The following is a 17,795-nucleotide window of genomic DNA, read 5'->3' on the forward strand; positions in this document are numbered from 1 at the left end:
TTGGGACTTAAAGCCACCATAAGGATTCTTATTACCTGAAAGTGAGCAGAATGTGATGCAAGTGCTGGAATCTCCACCCAGAGGGGAAGGCAAGGGCTTCCCTCCCACAGAGAGCTTTAAAAAGAGAGTAGGAAATAAAAATAAGTTGCTTCTATGGTCACAAAGTACAAGTCCTGCTTGTTCAGTGAGCTGGTTACACAAAAGGATTGGTGTGAAAGAGAAAGAATTAAAAGGCTGCCAATATGTATGACTTCTACCAATTATCCATGTTTGAAAAAGTCATGCATAATGACAGAGTACACAAAATGTTTAATATCAATATGCAAATTAAAATCAAAGGCAGTGGATGGACCTAGAGTCTGTCATACAGAGTGAAGTAAGTCAGAAAGAGAAAAACAAATACCGTATGGTAACACATATATATGGAATCTAAAAAAACGCAGACGCAGACATAGAGAATGGACTTGAGGACACAGGGAGGGGGAAGGGTAAGCTGGGACGAAGTGAGAGAGTGGCACGGACATATATACACTACCAAATGTAAAACATAGCTAGTGGGAAGCAGCTGCATAGCACAGAGAGATCAGCTCGGTACTTTGTGACCACCTAGAGGGGTGGGATAGGGAGGGTGGGAGGGAGACGCAAGAGGGAGGAGACATGGGGATATATGTGTATGTATAGCTGATTCACTTTGTTATACAGCAGAAACTAACTCACCATTGTAAAGCAATTATACTCTAAAAAAGATGTTAAAAAAAAATTCTTTGCTGAAACATTTCAGGTAGTTCAGGGTATTTTGGGGCATGAGCCACCCATCTCCTTGCATGGCCCTGCAATAAATCTTTCTCTGCTCTAAAAAAAAAAAAAAAAAAAATCTAAGGCAGTGACCAGTACTCACCTGGTACAAGCTCATAATGGATGACTTCATTATACCCTTATGTCCATTGTCCCATATGTAAGAAGGCATATTGAGTCACTCTTCTCCCCCTATTTCCATCTCCCTCTTCCTGGAGGTTCTCTCCTAAACATTCTATAAATTTATTTATCCAAATAAATCAAGTAAAGTTTTCTGTGCCCTCATTTTTAGTTCACAAGCTGTCTTCTGCTGTATTGGGGGCCAAATAACACATTTTATTTCTCCATGCCATGTGAAAATAAAGTAATTTTTAATTTTCTTACATCCCACCTCTTCTCCATTACATCCTGAAATATAGAGATCTCTACTGAATATTACATGTGCGGTTTGGAGATTAGATCACTGAAACTGTGAATGTATTCTTCATTTTAGTATGATGTGATAGTTTTGGAAAGATAAGGCAGGAAGCACCCAGAAGTGACTTTATATTTTTCCATGTGCTTGAAATTAACTGATGGATATTCTCATATATTAATTAGAGAGACCCAGGTCAGTTATATTATAGATAATAAAACATTTACTCTTGGGACTTCCCTGGTGGTCCAGCGGTTAAGCCTCCGCACTCCCAATGCAAGGGGCCCGGGTTCAATCCCTGGTCAGGGAACTAGATCCCGCACGCGTGCTGCAACAAAGATCTCAAGTGCCTCAACTATTTGGCACAGCCAAATAAATAAATAAATATTTTTTAAAAAATTTACTCTTAATCCTTGTAGATTGTTCAAAGACTATACAGTTAATTGCACAGACACGTGCATTTTATTTTTGTTTCCAGACAATACATCTCTGATTCCTTTGCAAAGCATGACAATCTCCTGAGCCAAAACCTAATTTTGGAAGTTTAGTTCTCCTGGAGGAGAATTTTGTTTATACAGTGCACTCCCAGTGGTTGACAAAGGTTTAAGTGTTTGTTGTGTGTGTGTGTGTTGAGGGGTGCAGTTCTTATGTGATGTTTCTGTGAACATCGTTCCCCAAAGTTTTGTAACTTATATACCAAACAAGGACTAATTTCTTAATATATCAAGAGTGCTTACTTGATATGAATAAGAAGACCAACCGACAGTAGAAAAATGGACCGAAAAAGAAAAGGTTTGGATCATTCCCAGGAAAGGACATCTAAATGAATCTTATACAAATGAAAAGCTTCATCATAATAAGAGAAATAAAATTTTAAATGATAATGTAATACCACTTTCACCTACAGATGGATAAAGATCAAAAAGTTTGATGACACATCTGAATTGACAAGATTGTAGAAAAGCAGGTACACATATCTACACAACTTTCTCAAAAGGGCTATTTGGCAGTATCTATCAAAATGACAAAGGAAGATATGTGTTAGTCAAAACTTGCAGAACTGTATACTAAAAAGGGTAAAATTTGCTGTACATAAGTTATACCTTAATTTTTTTAATGAAAAAAGTTAATGTCAGTTGCCTCACAAGAAATTCTATATTGCCTTTAAAGAGAATGAGGGACTTCCCCCGTGGCGCCGTGGTTAAGAATCTGCCTGCCAATGCTGGGACCACGGGCTCGAGCCCTGGTCCGGGAAGATGCCACATGCCACAGAGCAACTAAGCCCATGCGCCACAACTACTGAGCCTGCACTCTAGAGCCCGTGCTCTGCAACAAGAGAAGCCACCGCAATGAGCAGCCTGCGCGTTGCAACGAAGAGTATCCCCGGCTCACCGCAACTAGAGAAAGCCCGCATGAAGCAAAGAAGACTTAACGCAGCCAAAATTAAACAAATACATAAATTTATAGAAAATAACAACAAAAAAAGAAAGAATATATTAAGTATGTAAAATGGAGAATACTAATTCAAATTCTTCTATATTGTATTGTATGATGAGTGAACATTATTATTTGGAGAAAAGACAGCAAAAATATTAGACATAACAAGTTATAAGTGCATTTATTCCCTAACAAGTATTTTCCATATTAATTTTTATGACATGTTCAGTATCTGAGGACACTTCTTGGTCATAAGAGATTCTGAACATTTGTATAGCTTTTGATAGCAGGTTAGATCTCTTTTGACAGCAAGTGAGAAAAGATCTGATCCAAATACTGGCTTAAACAAAACAGGAACTTACTTGATTATGTAACTGAACAGTCCAGGAATAGGGCTTGCTTCTACGCTGCTGTCTTGGATTGAAGGCTGAAAAGTATCACCAGGGTGCCTCTCACTCTCTCTCAGCTCTCTCTCTCTTCACAGGTCAGTTCTCACAGGGTTCCCCCTTAAGATGTCAAGATGGCTACAGCAACTCTGAGCCTTGCATTAAACATAAAAATCTAGCAGGACAGAGAATGAATCTCTCTCCCAGAAGTCCCAGCAAAAGTATCATTACTTCTCATTGATTCTGAATCAGTCTGGCCAGGGGAATGCAATATTTGGATTGATTTAGATCACAAGCTCTGTGCCTGAGCCAGGGGTGAAGCCACAGCCAAAGCAACCACACTGGGGAGGCAGGGATTTCCACAGATGGGAATGAGAGTCCAGTTACCAGCAGAAGGGTGGCTGCATGGTGGGCAGAGAACAGCTGTCAGTAAACAGCAGTAGCCTAGATAATTGGCGTGCAATGGAAATCCAGTAGGAATGAGGATCTACCGAGAAAGAGAGGCACACCGAGAGAATGAGGGTGAAAATACGAGATGTTTACAGCCATCACTTGACATTAATATTTTAAATTAAAAAGTCAGTGTTTCTGGACTTGATATGCAATTTCAAAAACAAAGAATAATTCATGTTCCTGGACTTGATGTGCAATTTCAAGACTCAAGAATAATTGCTTTATTCTTCAAAACTAAAAAAAACAAAAAACACTTCGTAAAATGAGCTTTGAGAAGAAAATTTTATCCTGAGAATTACTGCAAGTAGAAGATTACTCTCATGTAAAAGCATGTCAGAAATAAAAGACAGTGCTGGGAATCAGCTACTCAGTTCTAGATGGAATGTCTAATTTGAAAATGATTTATTCTTTTCCATGTAAGGCTCTTCTATAATATGTAAACTGGAGGTGATTTGTACAACTCGTGTAGTGCTAAGAGCTAGAGTAAGAAGTTTGGGTTAGAAGCAGAGTGACTTTTAAAAATAGTTTTACAGTCCGTTTCTATATTCTTCAAGTACTTAATGGCAAGAAATGTAGTCCAAAAAGTTTTTCTAAGTCACTGAAGAGAATGAATAATTATCAGAGGAAGAAAAACATTTTACTAGTTTCTGAAGAGGCATTATCCTGCCTTGGCACAGGGCCAGGTGGATTTAGTGTGTATAATTTCTCCTGAGCTCCTCTGGCAAGGCTATTAGTAGCCTACCCAGCAGCTATTGCCCACTTCTTTCTGGCTTAATAATAATAATAATAATTACATGCATAAAATAAAAGCCCTATTTCGATTGGGCAATGATGTGCCCATTTTCAGAGCCTAAGCAAATCATGTCACTCTCACTTCCCTTTTGTGAGTCTAGCGATGGACATGAGGTCAAATTCAGGCCCAAGACGTTTGCTGGGAGCCTCAATGTTTCTTCCTGCTTAGGGAGACTTAAGAGAAAGAGAAAGCCCTTTTGCTTGTCTCCTTCCTTCCTGCTTGGGACTCGGCGCTCTGAGGATACACTGTGTAGAGCAGCTGCGCCATCTGGTGGCCAGAACGGGCAGGACAAGGGAACAGCCCTTGTGCCCGACCGTCATCCAGCTGCTGAGCACCCCAGTCATCACCTGCTTTCACACGTTTTCTTAAGTGGCATATTATGGGTCATGTGCTTTGAGCAGTTTTAGTCGGATATTCTGTTTCTTTCAGCCAAAGTCATTCCTAAATGATATGGCTCCTCCTCAAATTTCTGACTCGGGATTGCCATAATAAATACCACACAGTTAAATTTTCCTCACAAAGACTAAAACAAAGGACTAAATAAATAAATAAATAAAACAAAGGACTGACCTTCAAAACTTCATTCTTGACGAACCACTATTTCTTACACTGACCTATTTATTTAAGTTTGATCCAGTGTTCGCCCTTGGAAAATAAAATTCAAGCCAGACCCTTGTTTTTATCATTTCCTTTGGAAAGCTATTAAATAAATTACTGAGATGACATTCCGTCACAGCTGACACCTGTCCTCCTGTTTCAAATATGACAATCAGTAAACTTTGAGGAGGAAAGTGGACAAGGAAAAACCCTCACTCAAAGCCATGCGGAGATACTGCAGACCTCCCCGACAAAAGAGCTTGAGTATAGACAGAATGACAGGACTTTGTAAAGAAAACTTAAGTATCAAACGGAATTCGACTAGATGACCTTTAAGGTTCCTCTCAGCTCTAAGATTCAAGGATTTTAATGGTCTTGGATCTCAAGCCTTTTTTTTTTTTCTTTTTTTTTTTTTGGCTGCGCCACATGTCACACATCCTGCAGAATCTTAGTTCCCAAACCAAAGGGCCCAGGTCCTAACCACTAGACCGCCAGGGAATTCCCCTGGATCTCAAATCTTAAAACTGAAAAATGTTTTGTGTACGACTCTGCAAAACATTTTATTACCATCTTCTCTGCTTAAATATTTAATATATACCTATTCTTTGCTTTCTGACTCCTTATTCCCTATCTTTAACATCATGTAACCCAAATTCTATATCACACCTCTATACTAAAAGTGTTCTTAGTTTACTAATGACTGAAGATTCAAACTAAATCCAACACATTTTTCTTAATCTTTTTTAAATTAGATAATTTTTCTGCAAACGTGCAAAGAATCTCCATGTATTTTTTAGAATCCTCATTCTTGTATAAATGCCTACAAAATTAAAATTTGAATTCCTTGGTACCATTGGTATATTTGTAGCCCATATCTTTCTTGTCAGTTTTTGCATATGCCTTGCATTTTTTTCCCCCAGCTTTATATTGAGATACTATTGACATATAACAAGAAAATTTAAGGTGTACAACGTGATGATTTAATACATGTATATATTGCAAAATGATTACCACAATAAGGTTAGTTAACACCACCATTCCCTCACATAATTATCTTTTTGTGTGTGTGGTGAGAACATTTAAGATCCACTCTCAACAACTTTCAAGTTGTTAATCAATTAATCAAGTTGTACCGTTAATTATAGTCACCACACTGTACATTAGATCCTCAGAACTTATTCATCTTAGAGCTGGAAGTTTGTGCCCTTCTTAATCTTTATCCTCCCTGGACTGTCTATTTTCCAACCCCTGCATGAAATTCTCTCCTTCCTTCCATCACATTCCTGAAACTTGAGGGTTTTTATTTTTCTTTGTAATCTTTATTAAGATACAACCAAAACATCTGAGGGAACTTTTTAAAATTGCACACATCCAAACTCCAGTCCCAGAATTATGATTCAGTGGGGCAGGTGTGGGGTGCTTTGACCAAACAACCTATGTTTTTAGGGTACACGTTTCCCCTAATCTCTTCTCCCATCAATTCTGTTTTGTAAGCAGGGAAGAAATGGGAAATGGCTGTTCTTAGGCTACCAAGTTCTGTTCAACATCACACAGTTAAATTTGGGTTTTATGCTACTGAGGAAAAAGGGTTGGCCTTGCTATTAAAAGAGACAAAGGGGAACTTCTTTGCAAATAAGAAAATATCCACTCACCAGAAGGAAAAGAATGATAAATTAAGCTTTGTTAAAAGTAATAACTTCTACTTACCAAAAGACACCATTAAGAGAATGGAAAGGTAAGCCACAGAATGGGGAATTATATTTGAACCATATATTATTGAAAAGAGGCTTGTATCCAGAATGTATAAAAAACTTACAAAGCAGTAAGAAAAATATGGACAACTCAATATTTATGAGGAATTCTGGAAACTGCCTGTGGGAGAGCCAGTTTTCAAACATTTACTGGCCCTAGAGGATGTGAAGCCATCTTACAAAAATGTTAGCCAAGTAAGAACTTTCTAACTCCCCGTCTTGCCTTCCTACCTCACTCCTGTTCTCACCTCTCTCGCAGCTCCTTGCAGAGTTACAAAGAGCACAGAGCTTATAGGTCGGAGGTGAGTAAGAATAAGAAGAGCAGTACACACAGGTGTGTACTTGCAGCAGGTACCAGAAGGGAAAACTTAATTACTGACTTGAGGTTATTTTCACACAGCATTTTAGGGATATTTTCACTAGGTATAAAATTCTGGGTTGGCAGCTCTTTAGCTCAGCACATTAAAGGTATCATTACTCAATCTTTTGGCTTCAGTGCTGCTATTAAGAGCAGCAACTTAAGCTGCTCTTAATAGTTTCTCTTTGCCTTTGGTTTTCTTGGTTTCCCTATGATGTGACTATGTGTGGCTTTCCTTTTACAAGTCTTCTTGTGATTCACCAGGCTTCTTGAATTCGTAGGTTGAGGTCTAGAGCTGAAAGATTCCCAGCCATTATCTCATTAAATGTTGCTTCTGTCCCATTGTCTTTTACTTCTTTTAAAACTCCAATTAAACAAGTTAGACATTTTCATTCTGCTCTCTTTTCTTCTTCCATTGTTTTTTCTCTTTGTGCTTCATTCTGTGTGGTTTCTTTTGTCTTCATGTACACTAATTCTTTCTTAACTGTATCTAATTTGTCCTTAAATGCATTCGCTGATTTCATTTAGGTTACTCTATTTTTTACTATTAGAAATTCTATTTGGTTCTTTTTCAACTCTGATGTGTTACTTTTTAAAAATTCTGTACAGTTTTCTACTAAAATATTCAAGCTTCCCTTTTATCTACTTCACTTTGATAAGCATAGCTGCTTTACAATCTGTATCTGGAATCCTTGAGGATCTGTTTTAGTAGTCTGTTATATTTTATTTTTCTTGTTCATGGCATTTTTCATCTTGTATACCTGATTCTTTTTTACTGTGTCCTGACAATTTTATTTTTAATTATTTGTAAAAATAATTTGAGGCCTGCAGTGATGTTCTCTTTCTCCAAAGAGAATTTTCATTGCTTCTGCCAGGCAGTTGGAGGCACAAACAATCCAAGATTACCCTAATCCAATTTCACAGATTGACATTTTCTGGGCTGCACAGATGACTCAAGAGCAGACTGCAGTACAATTCACCCTTATTTCTAGTGTCCATCCTTCTAGTCTCAACCCAAGGTGCAGGGCCCTTACTGTGGTGGGCCATGGACTCCAACTTTTGTCTTCCTAGCCCCAAAGGCAGTCAGGTCTCTCAACTCCCTGTTCTGTATTACTAGACATCCTCAGAACAAAGTGACACCACTTCCAGGCACATCTCTGTGGATTTTCCTCTTCTCCAGGACCTTAGCCTAGGAATTTCTCACTATTTGTTAATTTGCTATTTCTAGAAAGATGATGTTATATCTTGTTCAGCATTCTAGCTGTCTTCAACGGAGGATTTGTCTAAATTACTTAACTCCTCATTCCTGGAAGTAGAAGTGTACCCTCTACTTTTTCATCTCTTCCTACTTACCATCCAGTATCTTTCTGAGGAAGCATATACTGAGTGGAAACAATGAAAGTTGGGTTCTGGTATTACCTTCTCCATTCATTTGTATGGCTTAGAGCAAATTACCTAACTTTTGGCTCTCAGTTTTGTGGAAACAAATTAAAATTAACCCGTCCATCTCTTTAAGGAAATTAAAGGAAAACATTAAAGGAAAAATATATCATGTAGTCCTAAAAGAACTTTTGTGCTGTTCTCCAAAATGGCTTAGCCTGTGCTGATATATATAGCAAATTGCAACCTTATAAACCAAATAAAAATTTGTTTGGTTACCTAATTATTCAGATTTAATCAAGATGTTAAATAATATTAAATTTGACCATGTTTTATATTAATCATAGGTGATATAGACTTCTATTGTGCTCTCTTCTCATTCAACATGAAAAAATAAGAATTCGTTTGCCATCATTTTTAAAAATAAGAGATACATACAAATATTAAGGTTTCAAATCTGTATGAATGTCAAAGATTATAAATTATGTTTCAGATAATTATGGCAAGTTTAAAACATAGCTAATGTAAGGTAGTATTGTTAATGTGTTAACCAGGATAGATTAGTTATGCTGCAGAATTAAATAATCCCAAACTTTTGTTGGTTTAACCCATTAACGTTTATTTTTCACTTACATGAAGTTAGCTGCAAGTACCGTGGCTCCTCTGGACATCTCCCTTCTAAGCACACCTGACATCCAGGCTATTCCCATCTTTTGGTTACACCATCTCGACATTTAGCTTCTACTGTTGTAATGGCAGGAAAAGAGAGAGGCATCAAGAACTAACAAGTGCTCTTTTCTCTACACTTTGTCCCAGAAGTGACACATGTCACTTCCACTCACATCTCATTTGTCATAACTAGTCACATAGACCCACTTAACTACAAGGGAGCTGGGAAATGCATGGGAGGACATGGATATTCAGTGACTAATAAATTATAATAAATTCCATCACTTTAGATGTGATTGAACTTAAAATGAACTCCTTGAAATATTTCCAAGTAGTTGTTCCCAAAACAATAGGAAAATCATGGTGTGATTTCCAACATTTGAAGAAGCAAATCCTCTGCTGTCTCCCCCCTGCAGTGGTTAATTTTTTAAGAGGCTCTGACAGCTTCAAAACATAAAACACAGCATGGAACTTTGTTTATTCTTGGATAGTTGCCTTATATTTAAAAGGCAGGAGTTGGATTAAATGATCTCTAATGTCACTTAATCCTTGAAATGATTGTTTAAACAACCAAAAACAGTTATTTTCTATTTCAACTTGGAATCATTTTAATTCAGAATTCTGATTTTCTTAACCAAAACCAATTATGCACTAGAAGTTCCAGCCCCTTGGAAAAGAACATTTGATAAGTGAACTAGCGATAAGGTAAATCTCATGCAACTGGTTTGTGTCACACAGGATTTCTCTACTAGGACCTTCATTTTTTTTTTTTTTTTTTTTTCTTTTTGCAGTATGCGGGCCTCTCACTGTTGTGGTCTCTCCCGTTGCGGAGCACAGGCTCTGGACGGACGCACAGGCTCAGCGGCCATGGTTCACGGGCCCAGCTGCTCCGCGGCACGTGGGATCTTCCCGGACCGGGGCACAAACCCGCATCCCCTGCATCGGCAGGCGGACTCTCAACCACTGCGTCAACCAGGGAAGCCCCGGACCTTCAGTTTTTTAATGAAGGCATTTTGTTAAGTAACATAAGTTAAAAAAATATGGAAACACCATTTCTCAGGTGCAATGGCAAGGGGTAAGACCAGTTTATTCAAAAAATTAACATGAGCTTACATCATTAAAGCTTTGCTCTTCATATATAAGTTAGCATGCCTGAGTTTTAGCAGGAGAATTCTTTAGTAAGAAAATTTTGCTAAGTTTGTTAATAATGTTTCCTGTGTTCTGTTTATTGGTAAGATGTTGAGAGACTACTGGTAATAATCTCTAAACTTTTCATTGCAAAATCAGATCCTAGAGGGTCTAAACAGGTAGATGAAGCAGATACTTGGGAGTTATGGAGACAGGATGGAGCTTGTTTAAAGTGGGGACCAGTACCAGCATATTGTTATGCAAGAATTTGGGTTCACGGTGTCAAGATCTTCCAATTTAGGAGTGAAGGAAAGAGAGCTGTTAAGAAGGGAAGGAGGATGCTGGTTTAGAATGGAAGAGGCAGGGATTGTTGGGAGAAGGGAGAAAGACATTAGCTTGATTTCTACACTTTCCTTCCCTCTCTCGGTCAAGCAATGTCCTCCTTATGTGAGATGTAAGAGGAAAGGAAACTAGGAAAGCAAAGGCTGTTGGATAGACAAAAGTAAAAGTTAGGTAACAAGGCTCTCTTAGAAGTCAAAGACCAAAAATAAAAGAGGCAAGGATTAATAACAATAGTAATAGTAGTAACTAACAGTTATTGAGAATTTACTGTGTTCCAGGTCATATTTTAAGAGCTTTACATGTAATTATTTATTTAATCCTCATACCACTGTGTAGTAAAGAATTTGACCTCCATAGAGAGGTCTGGCCTTTGTCCTAGCTCTGGGAGATAACCTCTACACTCTTGGAATTTTCCAAGTGGCAAAAGTGTCTCTGTTATTCATGGTGGGTCCCTTGGACCACACCTGACATTTATGCTAACAAGGTGACCCATGGTGGGCCCCTAGGTAGTTTATGCTAACAAGATGATTCAAGGTGGGGGCTGGCCAGGAAGAAAATAGGGTTGTCATATCATCATTTCTAATTTACCTTTTTGTTCTGGAGTTCTTAGCTAATACAGTCATGTAAAATAAATAAACAAATAAAGATTGGAAAGACAGAAACAAAACTTCGTTATCTGTAGATGATAAAACACTAGAATTAAAGAGAGTTTAGCAAGTTTGCAGGAAATCACGTGAACATCAAAAAATCAATTGTATTTATATTCACCAGCAATAATAATTAGAAAATGTAAAGATACTCTTGTTCTAAGAATCGAAAACTAACAAGTTTCTGTTTTCAGGTAAAATGAAGTAAGCATATTTCCAATCTTTCCCACTGAATGCAGCTATAAAATGGACAGAACGCATGAATCAGTCCTCTGATGACTCTAAACATAAATAGGAAAAATTCTCAACATCACTAGCCATCAAGGAAATGCAAATAAAAATCACAATGAGATACCACTTCACACCCCCTCTGATGGCAATAATAAAAAAGAGAGGCACTTTTTGGCGAGGATGTGGAGAAATTAGAACACTTATACAATGCTGAGAGGAATGTAAGATGGTGTGGCCACATATTGAAGAGAAATCCAAGAGAACTGAAACCTACCCCCACAAAAACTTGTACACAAATGTTCACAGCATCATTATTCATAATCGACAGAAGTGGGAACAACCCAAATGCCCATCAACTAGTGAATGGATAAACAAAATGTGATATATCTATACAATAGAATATTATTCAGCCATAAAAAGGAACGAAGAATGGATTCACGCTAGAACATGGATGAACCTTGAAAATATTATGCTAAATGAAAAAGCCAGACAGAAAAGGCACATATTGTATGATTTCAAAATCTGTATTAGTCAGGGTTCTCCAGAGTAGGAACTGGCTCACAGGACTGTGGGGCCTGGCAAGTTCAAAACTGGCCAGCAGGCTAGACATTCAGAGAAGAGCTGATGTTGTAGGCTTGAGTCCAAGGCAGAATTCTCTCTTCCTCCAGGGACTCAAGCTTTTTTTTCCTAAGGTCTTCAACTGATTGAATGAGTGACTTCTAATGGGTATGGGCTTTCTTTCTCAGGTGATAAAAATATTCTGGAATTAGATAGTGATGATGGTTACACAATTCTGTGACTATATAAAAAGCCACTGAAATGTACACTTTAAAAGGTTGAATTTTATAATGTGTGAATTATATCTCAGTAAAGGTGTTATTTAAAAAATTCTAGCGGAAGTTTTTATAAATATAGACAAGCCAATTCTAAAACTTATTGGAAAGACAAAGGAACTAAAATGACGAAACCAATGTTGAAATAGAAGAATTTGAAGGAAATGCACTATTCAATCTTAAGATTTGCTATAAAGCTACAGTAATCAAGAGCGCTACCATGCATTCAGTCCTGATTCCTAAGATAAAGAGATTTTAATATGAGGAAATTTTTTTAATCTAAAAATTTTTGTCACTTATTTATTCCATTTTTTATATATTCTCATTTCCAAAAAAAGGATATTAGTCACCTTACCAAAATAAATACAGTATTGAATGAATGAATAAAAGACAAGTGAAAACATAAGATTAAAACAAAGTCCAAAAGTCACTTAAAAGTAATAAACAAACATACAAACCATAAGATCCTCTCCACCCTCTAGTAGATTTAGCTAAGAACTTTCCTAGAAGCCAGCCCCCAAAAAGAAAAGTCAGTTGCATGTCCACAGTATTCATAAGAGATAAAAGCAGATACTCAAGAGAGAATACTGATTCCTGATTTTGCAAATTGAGAGAAATTTCTCCCATTTAGGAAAACACAAGTGTGTGGGGTGAGTAGGGTGTAAAATGTTGACAGCCTTGGAGCCAGCAGCTTCAGCAGTGACAAGTAGAAGTATTGCTGGCACAAACATCCACAATTTGACACTGGGAATCGGCAGCCTGGGAACAGAGATCAGTAAGAGTCAGCAGCCAGCAGGGGTGTGGCCTTTAGTTGGCCTTTGAAAAAAGACAGCAAGAACAGAAACTTCAAGGCAGCCAAGAGAACAAATTCACAGAACACTTGTGAAATACCACATAGATTCCGAGAACTCTTTACAAGGAACAGAGGTGGGGAGAAGAGATAGAGAAATATTGCTATGTGACTATTATTCAGCTCCTCAGACCACCTATGTCAGCAGTCCCCAACCTTCTTGGCACCAGGGACTGGTTTCATGGAAGACAATCTTTCCATGCATGGGCTGGGGGGGAGATGGGGGGGCAGGGGATGGTTCAGGTGGTAATGCGAGCGATGGGGAGTGATGGGGAGCGGCAGATGAAGCTTCCCTCGCTCACCTGCCGCTCACCTCCTGCTGTGCGGCCCAGTTCCTAACAGGCTGCAGCCTGGTACCAGTCCATGGCCTGGGGGTTGGGGTTCCCTGACCTATGTGATATGTTTATCTTTTCTTTCTTTCTTTTATTTATTATTTTTGTCTGCGTTGGGTCTTAGTTGTGGCACATGGGATCTTCATTGAGGCATGTGGGATCTTTCATTGCAGTGCGAGAGCTCTTCATTGTGGAGCTCAGGCTCCTCTCCAGTCGTGGCGTGCAGGCTTTTCTCTTCTCTGGTTGTGGTGCGCAGGCTCCAGGGCACATGGGGTTTGTAGTTTGAGGCACGTGGGCTCTCGTTGAGACACGCAAGCTCAGTAGTTGTGGCACACGGGCTTAGCTGCCCCGCGGCATATGGGATCTTTGATCTCTGACCAGGGATAGAACCTGCATCCCCTACATTGTGAGGTGGATTCTTTACCACTGTACCACCAGGGAAGTCGCCTGTTTTTCTTCTCATTTTTTGTTTTTATGAGACCAACCCATGAATTTGTTTAAAAAAATTAAAGAGAACTGTGTTTACAGTGGACAATAGCAGAAGTCTGCCCCTTTGAGCTTTATTCCCAAATTCCCACTCCTCTTAAGCAATTTCTTTAAATTTTTTTGGCTCTTTCTTCTGGTTTTAACTCCATTTACATAAATTATGTGCTTACATTGCCATTTCTTTATTTTTTTATGTTAGCTATTACCTATTGACTTGCTGTTATGGTAAATGAAGATTTAGTTCTCTTAAGTCATCTCCCTCAAATATATTTGCTCACATATACTTCTTCATTCCCATTTACCAAATTAGTTACATTGGCATTTTTGTTTAAATAAATGTTTATTATTTATATTATTATGATTACTATTATTCACAGCTGTGTGATAGTGTATACTATGATAACATTTCATACTTGAACAACTTTATGTTCTTCCTGGTATTGATAATTGCCTCAGGGTCTTTTGGTTACTTGTTTGCTTATTTCCCAAGTCAAAATCACTAATTCAACTCCAAACTATCCAATAGAACTAAAAATCATTTCTGAATACATTAATTTATTTATTTGTGGCCGTGTGGCTTGTGGGATCTTAATTCCCTGACAAGGGATCGAACCCATGCCCCCTGAAGTGGAAGCACAGAGTGTTAACCACTGGACCACCAGGGAAGTCCCCTGAATACATTAAGATACATCAGATAATCTAGAAGTAGTTTTCTCCCTGGAAGTATCCCTCTTGGAGCCCTCTGCCTTCATTCTCTTAACTGTACTGGTCACTCACTAGGCCTACTGCCCAGCTGTCATCCTGAAACTTCCCATCACTAAAATCCTGGGAATTCTTTTCCCCTTGCTTATATGTTAGATATTCTGTTTCCTGGATCCAGTGTTTTTCTCTTTCTTGGCTTCTTCCTTTTTCACATGATTCAGTGTTCCTGAATAAAAGTGTCATTATTTTACCCTTCTTATTAGAGTGATAATATGCCTATAGAATTTTAGATTGGAAATCATTTTTCTTCAGAATTTTAAAGCACTGCTTCATTTTTTTCTCCAGACTAATTCAATGTTCTTGTTTTGTTTTGTTTGTTTTCTGAGTCCTGACTTGCTTCTCCTTTCTTTGAATTTTCGCTATGGCTTGTTTGTGCATTTATTTTTGGTTGTCTTTGTCTCTCTTAAGTCTTTTTCAAATACCTAGTACACTTTTGTTGTCCATTCATATTTTTAAATAAGGCACTAAAACACTGATTCAAAGATTTGAGTATCCTGTATGGGATTCTCTGTACTTCCTGGACTTGAGTGCTTCCTTTCTCATGTTAGGGAAGTTTTCAGCTATAACATCTTCAAATATTTTCTCAGGCCCTTTCTCTTTCTCTTTCTCTTCTCCTTCTGGGACCCCTATAATGAGAATGTTGGTGCATTTAATATTGTCCCAGAGGTCTCTGAGATTGTCCTCATTTCTTTTCATTATTTTTTCTTTATTCTGTTCTGTGGCAGTGATTTCCAGCACTCTGTCTTCCAGCTCACTTATTCGTTCTTCTGCCTCAGTTATTTTGCTATTGATTCCCTCTAGTGTATTTTTCATTTCAGTTATTGTAGTGTTCATCTCTGTTTGTTTGTTCTTTAAATCTTCTAGCTCCTTGTTAAACATTTCTTGTATCTTCTCAGTCTGTGCCTCCACTCTTTTTCTGAGATTTTGGATCATCTTTACTATCATTACTCTGAATTCTTTTTTAGGTACGTTGCCTATCTTCTCTTCATTTAGTTGTTCTTGTGGGTTTTTATCTTGTTCCTTCGTTTGCAATATATTTCTCTGTCATCTCATTTTGTCTAACTTTCTGTGTTTGTGGCCTCCTTTCCACAGGCTGCAGGACTGTAGCTCCTCTTGTTTCTGGTGTCAGCTCCCTGGTGGGTGAGGTTGGTCCAGGGGCTTGTGTAGGCTTCCTGGTGGGAGGGACTGGTGCCTGCCCTCTTTTGGGTAGAGCTGGGTCTTGCAACATGGATGGACCTAGAGATTTATCATACTAAGTGAAGTAAGTCAGAAAGAGAAAGACATATACCATACGATATCACTTGTATGTGAAATCTAAAATATGACACAAATGAACTTATCTATGAAACAGAAACAGACTCACAGACATAGAGGAACAGATTTGTGGTTGCCAAGGGGAGAGGGGATGGGGGAGGGATGGATTGGGAGTTTGGGATTAGCAGATGAAAACTACTATATAGAGAATGGATAAACAAAACAGTCCTACTGTATAGCACATGGAACTATATTCAGTATCCTGTGATAAACCATAATGGATAAGAATACGGAAAAGAATGTATATATATATATATATACACATATATATATATAACTGAATCACTCTGCTCTACAGTAGAAATTAACACATTATAAATCAACTATACTTTAATAAAATAAATTTTTAAAATATAAATTAATTAAAAAAAAAGATTTGAGTAAGTGTGCCAGACTTTCGCCTGGTAAGGTTCACTGTGGAATGACTGAGCGTGCATTTTAAAATTTTCTTTAGAGCTATTCACTTTCTCCAGGGAAAAAACCTTGAACCTTCTGATTGGTGGGTACATGGGAACAGAGCTATGGGCCTTCTGGCTTTCAGCTTTTTTTGGAGTTGAGAAACTCAAGAGAATGAGTGGAGGGTCACCCTTCACCATATGGACTTTGTCACTCGTTATAGTATGGTGCTTCTGCTTTGCCTACCACTGCTTGTCCCTGAATTGGGACCTGTCTTTTCAATTTAACCATAGATTAAGGCCTCCAGTCTTCTGCTTTGGGTACTGGAGAGAAATTAGTGTATCAAAGAAAATAGAGTCAGATACTTCTGCATAGGAAAAGATAGTGGGAAAAGGATATTTAACAGTTAAGTACAGCAGAGTGAACATATGGCACTTATTTCTGTTGCTTCTAGAAACTCTGCTAAAATGAGATTAAATTCTTGAAATGAATAAACACAGTAAAGGGAGAACATGAACAGTGATGAAGCTGTCAGAGTTCTGGCAGAAAACAGACTGGCACACTCAAAGGAGAATTGAATAGAATTTGATAAGGAAACTATTTACAGAGGTGTGGGCAGCATTAAAAGAACCAGTAAGGGATGGTGAAGAACAGGGGGGCTATCTCCACCCGTAGGTCTGAAGGGGCAAGTGGAAAGTGGATTTTTTTATGTTAGATTACAAATTAAGTCTCAATAGTTTTAAAATGATTGATATCATATAAAGTATCTTTTCTAACTATAATAGGATTATCAAAAATAAAACTGGAAAATTCACAAATTTGTGGAAATTAATACACTCATAAACAACCAAGATAACAAAGAAGAAATCACAAGGGAAATTAGAAAATACTTAGAAAAGAATGACAATAAAAACACAACATACCAAAACTTATAAGATGTAGTGAAAGCACTGCTAAAGGAGAAAAAAAACAAGACCTCAAATCAGTAACCTAACTTTACAATTTAAGGAACTAGAAAAAGAAGAACTAAATCCTAAGCTAGCAGAAGAAAGGAAATAACAAACATTTAGAGCAAAGGTAAATGAAGAATAGAAAAATAGAGAAAATTAATGAAAATAAAAGTTCATCCTTTCAAAACTCATCAAAATTGGCAAACCATTAGCTAATGGACTAGGAAAAAAAGAAGATTGAAATGACTAAAATCTGAAATGAAAATGGGAATATCACCAATTCTACAGAAATAAAAAGGATTATAAGAGAACACTATGAGCAACTGTATGCCAACAATTTGGATAACCTAAATGATATGGACCAATTCCTACAAACACAAATCAACCAAGACTAAATCACAATGAAATAGAAAATCTGAATAGACCTACAGTAAGGATGGTGAATCAGTAATCAAATATCTGACAAAGAAAAGCCCTAGACCTGATGGTT

At 37.7% G+C, this 17,795-nt stretch overlaps 2 long non-coding RNA genes across 3 annotated transcripts in view; both read right to left on the bottom strand.

The window, feature by feature from the left end:
• LOC141276373 (uncharacterized) overlaps nucleotides 1-8,986 on the bottom strand; it is a 29,905-nt gene extending 20,919 nt beyond the window's left edge. Inside the window, exon 1 of the long non-coding RNA XR_012325858.1 lies at nucleotides 36-8,986. This is a non-coding gene — a long non-coding RNA (uncharacterized lncRNA). The remainder of the gene's footprint in view (nucleotides 1-35) is intronic.
• Nucleotides 1-17,795, bottom strand: part of LOC141276372 (uncharacterized) — a 74,353-nt gene that overhangs the window by 33,057 nt on the left and 23,501 nt on the right. For both annotated transcript variants that reach the window (XR_012325857.1, XR_012325856.1), the window contains exon 2: nucleotides 8,999-9,109. This is a non-coding gene — a long non-coding RNA (uncharacterized lncRNA). The remainder of the gene's footprint in view (nucleotides 1-8,998; nucleotides 9,110-17,795) is intronic.

The sequence above is a fragment of the Tursiops truncatus genome, chromosome 14 (genome assembly GCF_011762595.2).
Source record: "Tursiops truncatus isolate mTurTru1 chromosome 14, mTurTru1.mat.Y, whole genome shotgun sequence".
Taxonomy (NCBI): Eukaryota; Metazoa; Chordata; class Mammalia; order Artiodactyla; family Delphinidae; genus Tursiops; species Tursiops truncatus.